Genomic DNA, 14,545 nt, shown 5'->3' on the forward strand with positions numbered 1-14,545 from the left:
TCCTGATGTTCTAGTCGGGCTGCCAGTTCTTGCATCGGCCTGGCCGCTTGATCCTGGTCTCCGGCTGGATTCATTAGGTCAGTGCTTACTGTCACAACTGAGGGCCTGAGCTGACGGGAGGCAGCCTCAGTTGTAGGGACTGTCACAACTGAGGGCCTGAGCTGACGGGAGGCAGCCTCAGTTGTAGGGGCTGAGGTGTAATGGAACCTGGCAGGTTGTATCAGACCCCTAGACATGTAGAAGAATTGCCCGAAGGCGTGACCACGACAACCAGGAATAAAAGTCAATGATGTTTATTATGACAACTCCGCAACACAGCAGCAGTAAAAGAAAACGTAAAAGTCAGCAAAGAATAAATACAGTTCCTGGGTACTACAGGATGGCAGGAGCCACAGGGCACTGGTAGTGTGAGATAGTTCTTATGATCTTCTAGATGGAAAGTCCTTACCAGGCCCGACTGTAGCAATGGAGATAACCCAGGATTGTGCCAGCTGGTGTTCCAGGAAAAGCTGGGTTGCTGAAGATAAAACAGCTGCTGTGGATACTGGCTGAAACCAGACTGTTGTTAGCACGGAGTGGATACTGGCTGGAACCAGTTAAATAATAAATGAACTTGGGAGCGATGAAATATGAACTGAAATGTAGAACTTGAGAGCGGAGAAATAATAATACCGGTGGAGAGTGGTAAAGTGTAGAAAGGACACCGGCCCTTTAAGGGAAGCTGTACTCTGCTGGAAGCTGAGCTGGAAGCAGGTAATGTTGTAGCTGGAAACAGATGAATCCACAATGGATTGGAGAGTCAGGCTACACCGCAGGTGGAATGCTGGTGCGGGTCTCTATGGTGGAAGTCTTGAGACAGGAGCTGGAACCTGGAAGACAATCACAGGAGAGAGACAAACAGGAACTAGGTTTGACAACCAAAGCACTGACGCCTTCCTTGCTCAGGCACAGTGTATTTATACCTGCAGCAAGGAAGGGATTGGCTAGGCAATTATGCAGATTATCAATACTGAGAACAGATTGGTGGAAATGATCAGCTGACAGAATCCAAGATGGCTGCGCCCATGCAGACACTTGGAGGGAAGTTTGGTTTGTAATCCATGTGGTAATGAAAACAGTAATGGCGGCGCCGGCCACCGGAGACAGGAGGCGCCAGGCTGACAGATGCACATCCAACCACGCGGACACAGCGGAGGCCGCGGCTGACGTAATCGCCACTCAGACACTCTGCATGCAGAAGTTCAGGGACGGCGGCGGAGGCCGCGGGAGACGCCATGCCAGGTGTAATATGGCGTCCACTGTGACAGCGTCCCAGAGTGACAGGAGGGGATACAGGAATGTACACATCAGGATAACAGATGGAATCCGGTCCTGGAGCGCTGAGCCAGCCTTAGGAGGCATCTGATGGGTAAGAAATGGCGTCCAGATACCCGGATCGTGACAGTAACTAGGTGTGTGCGGAGTGTGCCACCACACATAGCGCTGCAGGGTAGGGGGCGCTGCTGGTGGTAATTGTCAGTTATCTGTTTTAATTACTTTCACTTGCAGCTTCCCCCCTTTTTGTAGTCCAGCAACTCGTGACTGCACCTGTCTCCTACCCCCACCCCTTCTGTCGCTAATACCTATATTTTTTAATTATTTAAGTTTTGTACCAAGTGCTCATACAAAAGCAGTTTCATGATTGTGTCTATAAGGCAAGGTATCAATGAGGCACTTTTTATTCTTAAATAACCGTTTTGTATGCTGGTGCTTTTGAAGTGATGGTCCTATCCACTCCATCTAAACCAAAATATAATTGACAATTGACAATAGCATCAAATAGGGTCACAGAGGGTGGTTGGTCCTTAATGCTAAGGCAAAGGCTAAAACTTTTATTACATCTTTTATATAGAGATTAGCGGGATCGATTCTCTGAGAACCGAATCCCCCGAACTTCACTTCCCGATCCTTTATCCGAGTGCGTCTCGGGTTTTCCCACCTGACTCGGAAACCAGAACGAGGCAAAACGTCATCATCTTGCTGTCGGATTCTCGCGGGTTTTGGATTCCATATAAGGAGCCGCGAGCCACCGTCATTTTCACTCTGGCATTGGAGAGTGTAGCGAGAGGACGTGTCTCCATCCTCAGTGTCTGTGCGGGAAAGAAAGTGGGGTGGTGATCAGGGGCGTCAGAACGTTTTTATGTTGGGGGGCAAGATATAATCTAATTTCAGTGCCCCTAAATTGCTGACTCGCTAAAGGTCAGATAGGTAAGTTTAAACCAGACGCCCGGAGGCGAATTAGACAATGGTGTGACCCCCACTCACACAAACTCATATGTGCACACACAGCCCCATATACATACATACGCACACAGCCCCATATACATACACACACTGCCCCATATTATAAACATACAGCCCTAAATAAATAAATATATATATATAATGGTCGAAGTGGAAATTTCGAAGTGGGGGTATGCAAAAGTCAAGGATGTAATTCTCCAGAAATGGGGGCGTGGTCACCCAAAAAGGGGTGTGGTCACCCAAAAGGGGGTGTGGTCACCCAAAAGGGGCCATGTCCCGTGTAGTAGAACCCCTTATACTATCTAGTACTGGTGCCCCTTTCACCTTATAGCACACTGAATGAGCTGAAATTCACATTATAGCACACTGAATGATCCGAAACTCACATTGTGGCACACTGAATGATCCGAAATTCACATTGTAGCACACTGAATGAGCCGAAATTCACATTGTAGCACACTGAATGAGCCGAAATTCACATTGTAGCACACTGAATGAGCCGAAATTCACATTGTAGCACACTGAATGAGTCGAAATTCACATTGTAGCACACTGAATGAGCCGAAATTCACATTATAGCACACTGAATGAGCTGAAATTCACATTATAGCACACGGTACGAGACAAAATTCACCTTATAGCACACTGAATGAGCCGAAATTCACATTGTAGCACACTGAATGAGCCGAAATTCACATTGTAGCACACTGAATGAGCTGAAATTCACCTTGTAGCACACTGAATGAACCGAAATTCACATTATAGCACACTGAATGAGCTGAAATTCAATTATAGCACACGGTACGAGACGAAATTCACCTTACAGCACACAGCATGAGCCAAAATTCACATTGTAGCACACTGAATGAGCAGAAACTCACATTGTAGCACACTGAATGAGTCAAAATTCACATTATAACACACTGAATGAGCCAAAATTCACATTGAAGCACACTGAATGAGCAGAAACTCACATTGTAGCACACTGAATGAGCTGAAATTCACATTATAGCACACGGTACGAGACGAAATTCACCTTACAGCACACAGTATGAAAACTTTAGAACATGGGGAGAAAAAAGAAGGCTCTTGTGTGGGCGCACTCTTGTAGAAAAAATTCAAAATAATATGATAATTGAGAAAAATTACTTAAAACATAACTTTTATTAGCATAGTTACAATTATATGTTTTTCCCTGAGATCTGTCCTTCAAAATGCAATATATGTAGCATCTTAATTAAAATGTTCTGGTCTCTTTAATGGTAAAGAATGTATGAAAGGGTTGTAGACATTGAATTGGTCATACCCCCATTCCCCTTGACCAGTACAGACTTGCTGTATTGATGGAACCACGGGGTGGTCGACACACAATGATATATGAGAGGTATAAGGTTATGCTCTATGGCTTATAAGAGATTAGAGTAATGATCAAAGGTCATTCCTCTAAGATGATAGACAAAATTCACTTTATACTTATGAGCGTTGAAAACACTGATGATAATAGTAAGAAGTTTTGTACATCACGGTAATGGTGCCACTGACATTAGAATAAAATCAGAAAAATAGTAGAAAGTGGTGATACTGCTGTTGGTGATATTTCCACATAAATGAGGAAGAAATCCTGCTCTACAACACCAAGTATTCCCAGGTGGTCTCCCTTCCTGGTACTGACCTGGCCCAACGTTGTTTAGCTTCCAAGATCAGACGAGATAGGGCGCTGGCAACGTGGTATGGTAGTAGAGGGTTTTATGCGAACGCCAATGAGAGTGCACCTATTTAGGAATATGGAAAATATAGGGTAGAGGTTGATAGAAAAGTATCAGATAAGAATCGTGGAAATGTGTGGATCTGCTTTTTACGTTAGACCCGATTCCAAAATTCCCACTCTCGTGGTGCAATGTACCGAGAATCGTAAATGAGAGTCCACGAAAAAAATTTGGTGATCTTAGAGAAATATATTAATCAAATTGACACTAGGATTAGCAGTTGAAGACAAACTGGCTGCTGATATGTAATAAAAATATTGAGACAGATAATAACATAATCTGCAATCCTAAGTGAGCTTGATAAATACGTCGTTGCTCTAGTGATGCAATTTTGTTCTAAGGCACAGGAAGAGGCAGGAATCTGCCAAGTTATGTGCTGGTATATCAGATTATCTCCAGACTCTACACGTATGAATCAATTTCCAAATGCATTAACACATGAATCACAAGATATTTGCTATTGCCACCGGCTACAAATAAGATATTGGAGTACTAAGAACCTATACTCCTTATGATGCTGCATTAATTGCTGAGGAGGTATGAGGTAATACAGGCAGATAAGAACAAATGCATTTCTAGAAAAAATAGATATTCTAATGTCTATAGGAATTATCTATAGTGAATACTGATGGTTGCTAAGAGACTAGCTGAGCAAAGCTAGAACGACATTGGAGATTATTAACACGCATTGAGATCTCCGTTATGGATATGGAAAGGATATAGCTATTCTAATGGTGACAATAATGTTAAAAATAAATTTAAAAGCAGGGGAAAAATTGAAGAAATTAAAATATATATGAGAGGAAACTATGTATGTGAGAAGAATGGAAAAGATGAAATGATAAAGAAAATAAAACTTAAATATGAATAATTAAATGAGTAGAATTAGGAAATTAATAAGTATACCTGTGCGGCATATTATACAGAGGGTGTGTTGGGAATTGGTGAGGGGTAGGGGAAGGGAAAAAGGGGGGGGAAAAGAAAGGGGGGAAGTGCCTGTATTAATAGGAATAGAGATTCGAGGGTAGTGAATTAGTGCCTTCATTTGGGGATTAAAAGGTGGTTATTTAGGTGAATATAAGTGAAAAATATAAACATTATGTAATAATAAATATCATATATGTATATAAATTAAAATGGGCTGCTGTTAAGAGATTGAGGTGATTGGTGTGTGTGTTAGATACTTGGGAAAATCGGTGTAAGGGTGGTGTGTGGTGGGTGAGTGAAATGTGAGTAGGTATATTGAAATGATGGTGCAATGTGTGCGATGTGGGCAAATGTGATGGTGGGGGATAGTAGCAGTATGGAATTGGTATGGAGGAGAGAAGACTGGGCGAGGGAGATGGGGGCGGGGCGGGGCCTGGGGGGGGGGGGGGGGAGGGGGGGGGGGGGGAGAAAAGTGGGAGGAAATAGGCGGCAATGTGAGGTAGTGTGAGTGAGGTGGGGTAGGTGATTAGAAGTGTGAGGAATGGTGGTGTCAGAGTAAGTGGTGAATCCTATAGGCGGTGTCTGGGAGATTGATGGATAATAAATTCAGAACAATTGATAATGTTCCATTGTGCTGATAAAAATATATTATAAGAAAATAAATAAATAAGAAAAATTTATTATATAAAAAGAAAAATAATATAAATAGAAAAAATGAAATAATATAAAATAAATACAAATGGAAAGGGAAAAATTTTTTTGGTTGGTTAAATTTACAGAAATTGACGTAAGATGTAGATGAAACCTTCATTACAAGAAAACTCCGTAGTTGATAGTTTCATTCAAACCGAAGGGTTTCAGGCTATTTAAACGGAAGATCCATTCACTCTCCTTTTTGAGTAGTTCTTTAGTTATATCTCCTCCCCGTATTCCAAGACGTACTTGATCTAGGCAGAAGGTCTTAAAACCTTTGATGGAGCCTTTATGGACGAAATTGAAATGTCTCGCTACCGATGTGAGCTGTTTCATTCTCTCAAGATCTCGGGAGGCATTGCGGATGTTTCCAAGGTGTTCTAGTATTCTTTCTTTCCATTTACGTGTGGTCATGCCTACATACTTTAAATTGCATTCACATGTTATGCAGTATATCACCGCCTGTGTGTTACAATTAAAGAAATGTTGTAGCTTGACCACCTGGTCAAATCTATCAATGACCGTGTTGGTTTGCAGGATTTGCGGACATGATTTACAGTGGCCGCAAGGAAAAGAACCTGTGATAGAAGGTTTCTTAGTATTTATGGAGATCAAATGGCTGTGCACTAGATGGTCTCTCATATTTTTTGATCTGCGCCAGCTCATTTGTAGTGGGGACTCAAAGAGAGGTGCCAAGTCTGGGTCCAATTGTAGGATAGGGAGATGTCTAGTAATTGCTCCCTTCAACTTCCTCCATTCGGGGCAGAACGTGCCAATAAAACGAACTGTATCTTCCTGCTCCGTGTTCTTACTCTTCTTTCCAAATATTAGACCCTCTCTCTTGGTTGCTGCAACAGCGGTGTATGCCCGTTTTAGTGAGCGTCTGCTGTAGCCTCTATCAAGGAGACGGTTAGTTAGTTCCAAACTTTTGGTTTTGAAGGTAAGGTCTTCTGAGCAGTTACGTCTTAGGCGTAGATATTCCCCTTTGGGGATGTTTTCCACGGTGGGCGGAAAATGGGAACTTGTTTGATGTAGGAGACTGTTGGTTGCAGTCTCCTTGCGGAATAATTCAGTTTCTAAGAATCCTGTATTGGATTTATAGATACTGAGGTCTAGGAATGGTACTCTTGTGGGGCTAATGAAGTGTGTTAAAGTAATGTTAAGTTCATTTTGATTGAGAATCTGAATAAACTCCAAAAGTAAGTTTTTATTGCCGTTCCAAATCAAGAAGACATCATCGATGTATCTTAGCCACAGTATTATATGTGTGGTATATTTTTCATTCTTGATGTTAAATACATGTAGGTGCTCCCACCACCCTAGAAAAAGATTTGCGTATGTAGGTGCGCATGCTGCCCCCATAGCGGTTCCCCTGATTTGTAAGAAAAAGCGGTCTTGAAAAACGAAATAATTTTTAGAAAGAACAAACATGAGTAGTTGCAAGAGAAAATCGGAGAAGTCATTGGAGCCAATTCGGTCCAGGAAGAATTTGACTGCAGACAGGCCTTGATGGTGGTTGATACTGGAGTAAAGTGCCTCGACATCTAAAGTCCCTAAGAGGAAGTCATCCTCAAAATGGATATCGTGAATTTTACGTAATAGATCAGCGGTGTCTTGTAGATAGGATGGTAAGTCAAGAACAAAATCACGTAGATGTAAATCTAAGAAACGACTCGGTTGCTCCAGAAGTCCGCCATTACCTGACATTATTGGTCTGCCAGGTGGCACCTGGATGTCTTTGTGGATCTTCGGCAGAAGATAGAAAGTTGGAGTTCTTGGATTTTGTACAGTCAGATATGCGGCTTCTTGTTTTGTGATGGTTCCCTGTGTTGCAGCCTCTTGTATCAATAAAGTATAGGCTTTTTGGAACCTTTTTGTGGGATCGTTGAGAAGTTTCTGGTAGCAAGTGACAACTAATTAGGGGCACCTAATTGGTTATAATTTAAGCAGTGATAACATCCAAAGTTTCACCAGTTGTTGCATGCAAACAATATATATCTATTTTTTCTAGAAATGCATTTGTTCTTATCTGCCTGTATTACCTCATACCTCCTCAGCAATTAATGCAGCATCATAAGGAGTATAGGTTCTTAGTACTCCAATATCTTATTTGTAGCCGGTGGCAATAGCAAATATCTTGTGATTCATGTGTTAATGCATTTGGAAATTGATTCATACGTGTAGAGTCTGGAGATAATCTGATATACCAGCACATAACTTGGCAGATTCCTGCCTCTTCCTGTGCCTTAGAACAAAATTGCATCACTAGAGCAACGACGTATTTATCAAGCTCACTTAGGATTGCAGATTATGTTATTATCTGTCTCAATATTTTTATTACATATCAGCAGCCAGTTTGTCTTCAACTGCTAATCCTAGTGTCAATTTGATTAATATATTTCTCTAAGATCACCAAATTTTTTTCGTGGACTCTCATTTACGATTCTCGGTACATTGCACCACGAGAGTGGGAATTTTGGAATCGGGTCTAACGTAAAAAGCAGATCCACACATTTCCACGATTCTTATCTGATACTTTTCTATCAACCTCTACCCTATATTTTCCATATTCCTAAATAGGTGCACTCTCATTGGCGTTCGCATAAAACCCTCTACTACCATACCACGTTGCCAGCGCCCTATCTCGTCTGATCTTGGAAGCTAAACAACGTTGGGCCAGGTCAGTACCAGGAAGGGAGACCACCTGGGAATACTTGGTGTTGTAGAGCAGGATTTCTTCCTCATTTATGTGGAAATATCACCAACAGCAGTATCACCACTTTCTACTATTTTTCTGATTTTATTCTAATGTCAGTGGCACCATTACCGTGATGTACAAAACTTCTTACTATTATCATCAGTGTTTTCAACGCTCATAAGTATAAAGTGAATTTTGTCTATCATCTTAGAGGAATGACCTTTGATCATTACTCTAATCTCTTATAAGCCATAGAGCATAACCTTATACCTCTCATATATCATTGTGTGTCGACCACCCCGTGGTTCCATCAATACAGCAAGTCTGTACTGGTCAAGGGGAATGGGGGTATGACCAATTCAATGTCTACAACCCTTTCATACATTCTTTACCATTAAAGAGACCAGAACATTTTAATTAAGATGCTACATATATTGCATTTTGAAGGACAGATCTCAGGGAAAAACATATAATTGTAACTATGCTAATAAAAGTTATGTTTTAAGTAATTTTTCTCAATTATCATATTATTTTGAATTTTTTCTACAAGAGTGCGCCCACACAAGAGCCTTCTTTTTTCTCCCCATGTTCTAAAGTTTGCATACTTTCTGGCTCTGGGTGCACCACCAACAGGACAAGACTAACATATACATGTGTATATATTTTCCATACACAACATAGGAAGGGCCACTTTTTGCCCCTTCTCTCCCTTGAGTTACAAGGGAACTCTATTGTCCAATTTTGGTATTTCTCCTTAATTACAGTACTATCTTTAATTATAAATCCGGTGCCGGATCGCCCAAGTTTCTTTGCAGCACACAGTATGAGCCAAAATTCACATTGTAGCACACTGACTGAGCAGAAACTCACATTGTAGCACACTGAATGAGCCGAAATTCACATTGTAGCACACTGAATGAGCCGAAATTCACATTGTAGCACACTGAATGAGCTGAAATTCACCTTGTAGCACACTGAATGAACCGAAATTCACATTATAGCACACTGAATGAGCTGAAATTCAATTATAGCACACGGTACGAGACGAAATTCACCTTACAGCACACAGCATGAGCCGAAATTCACATTGTAGCACACTGAATGAGCAGAAACTCACATTGTAGCACACTGAATGAGTCAAAATTCACATTATAGCACACTGAATGAGCCAAAATTCTTATTGAAGCACACTGAATGAGCAGAAACTCACATTGTAGCACACTGAATGAGCTGAAATTCACATTATAGCACACGGTACGAGACGAAATTCACCTTACAGCACACAGTATGAGCCAAAATTCACATTGTAGCACACTGACTGAGCAGAAACTCACATTGTAGCACACTGAATGAGCCGAAATTCACATTATAGCACACTGAATGAGCCGAAATTCACATTGAAGCACACTGAATGAGCAGAAACTCACATTGTAGCACACTGAATGAGGCGAAATACACATTGCAGCACACTGAATGAGCCGAAATTCACATTATATCACACTGAATGAGCCGAAATTCACATTGAAGCACACTGAATGAGCAGAAACTCACATTGTAGCACACTGAATGAGCCGAAATAAACATTGTAGCACACTGAATGAGCCGAAATAAACATTGTAGCACACTGAATGAGCCGAAATTCACATTGTAGCACACTGAATGAGCCGACACTGACATTGTAGCACACTGAATGAGCCGAAACTCACATTGTAGCACACTGAATGAACCGAAATTCACATTATAGCACACTGAATGAGCTGAAATTCACATTGTAGCACACTGAATGAGCAGAAACTCACATTGTAGCACACTGAATGAGCCGAAACTCACATTATAGCACACTGAATGATCCAAAATTCACATTATAGCACACTGAATGAGCTGAAATTGTGACAGCAGGGAGAGAGAGTGTGACGACAGGGAGAGAGAGTTAGTGACGACAGGGAGAGAGAGATAGAGTGACGACAGGGAGAGAGAGAGAGTGACGACAGGGAGAGAGAGAGTGACGACAGGGAGAGAGAGAGAGTGACGACAGGGAGAGAGAGAGTGATGACAGGGAGACAGTGACAACAGTGACGACAGGGAGAGAGAGTGACAACAGTGATGACAGGGAGAGAGAGTGACAACAGTGACGACAGGGAGAGAGAGTGACGACAGGGAGAGAGAGAGTGACGACAGTGACGACAGGGGAAAGTGACGACAGTGAGAGAGTGATGACAGGGAGAGAGAGTGAGGACAGGGAGAGAGAGTGACGACAGTGAGGACAGGGAGAGAGAGTGACGACGGAGAGAGAGTGACGACAGTGACAGCAGGGAGAGAGTGACAGTAGGGACAGGAACGTTAACGATAGGGAGAGAGGTGACAGCAGGGTAACATTACCTCATTTGTTGCTGGCAGCGGTGAGCGATGGGCTGCTGGCGGCGGGCGAAGGCGGGCGGCAGTGAGCGGCGGGCGGCAGCGGGTGGCTGGCGGCGGTGAGCGGCTGTGAGCCAATACAGCGCTCTACACAGCTGCCGCGCAGGGATGGAGAGCACCATGTGCAGCAGGATGGCCACTTCCCTCGCCTCCTGCTGCACTTTCAGTTCCGCATTTCTGGGTCAGTGGAAGAAGTGGCGGTATACCATACCGCCGTATACCGCCCCACTTCGAACACTGTTTATATATATATATATATATTATATAGACATATATATCCACACAGCCCCATATATATACACCCACAAACAGCCCCATACGTATGTATGTGTGTGTGTATATATATATATATATATATATATATATATATATGTATATTGTAACACTGTAAGGGGTAAATGGCAGCACGCAGCAGCTGAGGAACCACACAAGTCCAGTTTCTGGTACAACTGGCCCCAGCCAATTTTATTATACAGAAAATAAAACAAACACCAAAAGAAAATACCTTGCCTGTCCGGCACTAACTAAACACAAGATGTTCCTAACTATCACTAAACAAAAACACAGAGTTCTCCAGTAAACACTGTATAGCTCACTTGTATCAGGAAGCGTGTTTCTCTCACAGAGATCCTGCAGTCTTCCCAGGCAGTCTGCACACATTAATCAGGCTAGAAGCCCTATAAGACTCTTGCACAGCTGAAAGCCCTGATTAGCCCTCTGTGAGGCCAAAGATCCGAACTGGGCCCAATGTCTGGAACTTGCCCTATCTCTCTCTCAGGGCCCTTATCCAGCTTTTCCAGCAAACTGAAAAGGTTCTAACAAAACAAAAGCATTTTCCTAGAAGTTTTCATTTTCTAAAACATGTAAGACAAGAACCTGGGACAAACATACCTGCCCTCAAACACTATCCCAGTGTTCTTGTCACATATACCCCTCCCCTGTTTCGACCTAGGGGCCGGAACACTTGTAGCCCCCAAACAGAAGATGCGGGACAATGCATCTGCGTTGGCCAATTGTGTAACCGGTCTATGTTTGACAGTAAACTTAAAATCCTGCAACGCTAGAAACCATCTAGTTACACGCGCATTCTTGCCTCTATTTACATACATCCATTTTAAAAGGGCATGATCTGTCACTAGTCTGAATTGTCTACCCAAGAGGTAATATCTCAAGGTATCTAGTGCCCACTTAATGGCCAAAGCCTCCTTTTCCACAATGGCATACCTTTTTTCATGCTCATTGAGTTTCCTACTCAAATAAATGATAGGGTATTCGTCCCCATCTCTGGTTTGGGACAACACAGCCCCTATCCCTACCTCTGAGGCATCTGTCTGTACCACAAATTCTTTTGAAAAATCTGGTGTTATCAATACCGGTTGTGAACACAAAGCCACTTTTAACGCTTGGAATGCTTTTTCTGCATCAGGGTTCCATTTCACCATATTTGACTGCTTCCCTTTGGTAAGGTCTGACAACGGCACCGCCGTGGTCGCAAAATTGGGAATAAACCGTCTATAGTACCCAGTTATTCCCAAAAAAGCCCTTACCTGTTTTTTATTCACTGGACGAGGCCAGTTTTGAATAGCATCAATTTTATTCAATTGGGGCCTAATCAGACCTCTGCCTATGGTGAAGCCCAAGTATTTGACCTCCTCCATTGCGAGGCAGCACTTCTTTGGGTTAGCAGTTAACCCTGCCTCTCTGATTGAGTCCAGTGCTGCTTGTACTTTAACCAAATGGGACCCCCAGTCTGTACTGTGAATTACCACATCATCCAAATAGGCAGCTGCATATTTTCTATGGGGCCTCAAAATTTTATCCATCGCCCGTTGAAAGGTTGCTGGAGCCCCATGCAACCCAAAGGGTAACATCTTATACTGGTACAGCCCCTCCGGAACCAAAAAGGCTGTTTTTTCTTTTGCGCTATCAGATAAAGGTATTTGCCAGTAGCCTTTGGTCAGGTCCAACATGGTGAGAAACCTGGCTGTACCCAGCCTTTCTATAAGCTCATCCACACGGGGCATGGGGTATGCGTCAAACTTGGACACCTCATTTAACTTACGAAAGTCATTACAGAAGCGTATGCTACCGTCGGGCTTCGGGATGAGAACTATGGGACAGGACCACTCACTGTTAGATTCCTCTATGACTCCAAGTTCTAACATGGTTTTAACTTCTTTAGAAACAGCTTCTCGCTGAGCTTCAGGAATCCTATATGGCTTTAAATGAACCCTGACCCCTGGTTCTGTGACAATGTCATGTTTTATTTTGGTCGTTCGGCCAGGCAGCTCTGAAAATATCTCCCTATTTTGGATGAGAAATTCTTTAACCTGATTGCTCTGATCAGCTGATAATGTCTCTGACACCTTTACTGCGGGAAGCAACCGAGGTGAAGACACCGAAGGGCAAGGCTCCGCTGACAGAGACAACCTATCTTTCCAGGGTTTGATTAAGTTAACCTGGTAGATTAGTTTGGGTTTTCTCTTTCCCGGCTGGTATATTTTGTAATTAACCTCATTCACTTTTTCCCTAATCTCAAATGGACCCTGCCATTTAGCTAGGAATTTGCTTTCCACAGTGGGTACCAAAACAAGAACTCTATCTCCAGGAGCAAATTCCCGTATCTTGGCACTCTGGTTATATACCCTCTGTTGAGCAATTTGGGCCTGTTCCATGTGCTCTCTGGCAATAGGTACCACGGCTGCAATCCTATCCTGCATTTGTGTTACATGTTCAATAACGCTTCTATAAGGAGTGGGCTGTCCTTCCCACGTCTCTTTGGCAATGTCCAACAGCCCTCTGGGGTGTCTACCATGCAACAAATCAAATGGAGAAAACCCCGTAGAGGACTGAGGAACTTCTCTGATGGCCATTAACAAGTAGGGCAATAAACAATCCCAGTTTTTCCCATCTCTCTCAACAACCTTTTTTAACATACTTTTTAATGTTTTATTAAACCTTTCCACCAACCCGTCAGTTTGGGGATGGTAGATGGACGTCCTGAGGTGAGTGACCTTAAATAATTTGCACAATTCTTTCATGATCCTTGACATAAATGGAGTACCTTGGTCAGTCAAAATTTCTTTTGGTATTCCCACTCTACTAAAAACCTTCACCAGCTCCCTAGCTATTGCCTTGGTTGTGATAGTGCGTAAAGGGACAGCCTCAGGATATCGAGTGGCATAGTCCATAATTACCAGGATACACTGATGGCCCCGAGCAGACTTTAACAAGGGCCCCACGAGATCCATGGCTATTCTGTCAAACGGGAACTCTATAATAGGCATGGGAACTAGTGGGCTCCTGAAATGGGGTCTAGGGGCATGATACTGGCATTCAGGACAGGAAGAACAATATTCAGACACTTCTTTATAAACCCCTGGCCAAAAGAACCTTTGTAAAACTCTTTCAGTGTTTTTTTCTGCCCCTAAATGTCCTGCGGTAACGTGACTATGAGCTAAATCTAGTACCGTTCTCCGATAAGGCTGGGGAACTACCAGCTGTTCCACCACATCCTCACCCCTTTTGACAATGTGGTACAAGAGCTCATTACAGATGGCCATGTGGGGATACGTAACCCTGTCACCTGGTACCACAGGTTCCCCATTAACAACCTTAACATTCTCTCTAGCCTTTATTAAGGTAGGATCCTTTAACTGTTCAGACGCAAACAGATCCTTCTTTACCTCCAGGTCAGGCACGCTTTCAGTTCTAACTACTATGTCTCTGTTCCCAGCAAGAGGGTCCTCACTGGACTCCCCAT

General features: G+C 42.9%; 2 pseudogenes; one reads left to right on the forward strand and one right to left on the reverse strand.

Moving 5' to 3' along the window:
• Window positions 1-3,906: 3,906 nt before the first annotated feature.
• Window positions 3,907-4,025, reverse strand: LOC134887148 (5S ribosomal RNA; annotated as a pseudogene).
• A 4,254-nt stretch (window positions 4,026-8,279) lies between these two features.
• On the forward strand, window positions 8,280-8,398 carry LOC134887149 (5S ribosomal RNA; annotated as a pseudogene).
• The last annotated feature ends 6,147 nt before the right edge of the window (window positions 8,399-14,545 follow it).

Source organism: Pseudophryne corroboree, chromosome 3, assembly GCF_028390025.1.
Source record: "Pseudophryne corroboree isolate aPseCor3 chromosome 3, aPseCor3.hap2, whole genome shotgun sequence".
Classification (NCBI taxonomy): Eukaryota; Metazoa; Chordata; class Amphibia; order Anura; family Myobatrachidae; genus Pseudophryne; species Pseudophryne corroboree.